This window comes from Bufo bufo, chromosome 11 (genome assembly GCF_905171765.1).
Source record: "Bufo bufo chromosome 11, aBufBuf1.1, whole genome shotgun sequence".
Taxonomy (NCBI): Eukaryota; Metazoa; Chordata; class Amphibia; order Anura; family Bufonidae; genus Bufo; species Bufo bufo.
Window position 1 is genome coordinate 91,747,109 of NC_053399.1, and position 2,500 is coordinate 91,749,608.

The window sequence follows — 2,500 nt, forward strand, 5'->3', positions numbered from 1 at the left end:
TATCTATCTCATATCTATCTATCTATCTATCTATCTATCTCATATCTATCTATCTATCTATCTATCTCATATCTCTCTCATATCTATCTCATATCTATCTATCTATCTATCTCATATCTATCTATCTATCTATCTATCTATCTCATATCTATCTATCTATCTATCTATCTATCTATCTATCTATTATCTATCTATCTATCTCATATCTATCTATCTCATATCTATCTATCTATCTATCTCATATCTATCTATCTATTATCTATCTATCTATCTATCTCATAACTATCTATCTATCTATCTCATATCTATCTATCTCATATCTATCTATCTATCTATCTCATATCTATCTATCTATCTATCTATCTATCTATCTATTATCTATCTATCTCATATCTATCTATCTATCTCATATCTATCTCATATCTATCTATCTATCTCATATCTATCTCATATCTATCTCATATCTATCTATCTATCTCATATCTATCTATCTATCTATCTATCTATCTATCTATCTATCTCATATCTATCTATCTCATATCTATCTTATATCTATCTCATATCTATCTCATATCTATCTATCTATCTATCTATCTATCTATCTCATATCTATCTATCTCATATCTATCTATCTCATATCTATCTATATCTATCTATCTCATATCTATCTATCTCATATCTATCTCATATCTATCTCATATCTATCTCATATCTATCTATCTATCTATCTATCTATCTCATATCTATCTATCTCATATCTATCTATCTATCTATCTATCTATCTCATATCTATCTATCTCATATCTATCTATCTCATATCTATCTCATATCTATCTCATATCTATCTCATATCTATCTATCTATCTATCTATCTCATATCTATCTATCTATCTCATATCTATCTATCTATCTCATATCTATCTATCTATCTCATATCTATCTATCTATCTCATATCTATCTATCTATCTATCTATCTCATATCTATCTATCTATCTCATATCTATCTATCTATCTATCTATCTCATATCTATCTATCTATCTATCTCATATCTATCTATCTCATATCTATCTATCTCATATCTATCTATCTCATATCTATCTATCTCATATCTATCTATCTCATATCTATCTCATATCTATCTCATATCTATCTCATATCTATCTCATATCTATCTATCTATCTATCTATCTCATATCTATCTATCTATCTCATATCTATCTATCTATCTCATATCTATCTATCTATCTCATATCTATCTATCTATCTCATATCTATCTATCTATCTATCTATCTATCTATCTATCTATCTCATATCTATCTATCTATCTATCTATCTCATATCTATCTATCTATCTATCTCATATCTATCTATCTATCTATCTATCTCATATCTATCTATCTATCTATCTCATATCTATCTATCTATCTATCTCATATCTATCTATCTATCTATCTATCTCATATCTATCTATCTATCTATCTCATATCTATCTATCTATCTATCTATCTCATATCTATCTATCTATCTATCTATCTATTATCTATCTATCTATTATCTATCTATCTATCTATCTCATATCTATCTATCTATCTCATATCTATCTATCTCATATCTATCTCTCTATCTATCTCTCTATCTATCTATCTATCTATTATCTATCTATCTGATATCTATCTATCTATCTATCTCATATCTATCTATCTATCTATCTATCTCATATCTATCTATCTCATATCTATCTCTCTATCTATCTATCTATCTATCTATCTATCTCATATCTATCTATCTATCTCATATCTATCTATCTATCTCATATCTATCTTTCTATCTATCTCATATCTATCTATCTATCTATCTATCTATCTCATATCTATCTATCTATCTATCTATCTATCTATCTATCTCATATCTATCTATCTATCTCATATCTATCTATCTATCTCATATCTATCTATCTATCTCATATCTATCTATCTATCTCATATCTATCTATCTATCTCATATCTATCTCATATCTATCTCATATCTATCTATCTATCTCATATCTATCTATCTATCTATCTCATATCTATCTATCTATCTCATATCTATCTATCTATCTATCTCATATCTATCTATCTATCTCATATCTATCTATCTATCTATCTCATATCTATCTATCTATCTCATATCTATCTCATATCTATCTCATATCTATCTATCTATCTCATATCTATCTATCTATCTATCTATCTATCTCATATCTATCTATCTATCTATCTATCTATCTATTATCTATCTATCTATCCATCTATCTCATATCTATCTATCTATCTATCTATCTATCTATCTCATATCTATCTATCTATCTATCTATCTCATATCTATCTATCTATCTATCTATCTCATATCTATCTATCTATCTATCTCTCTATCTATCTATCTCATATCTATCTATCTATCTATCTATCTCATATCTATCTATCTCATATCTATCTCATATCTATCTCATATCTAT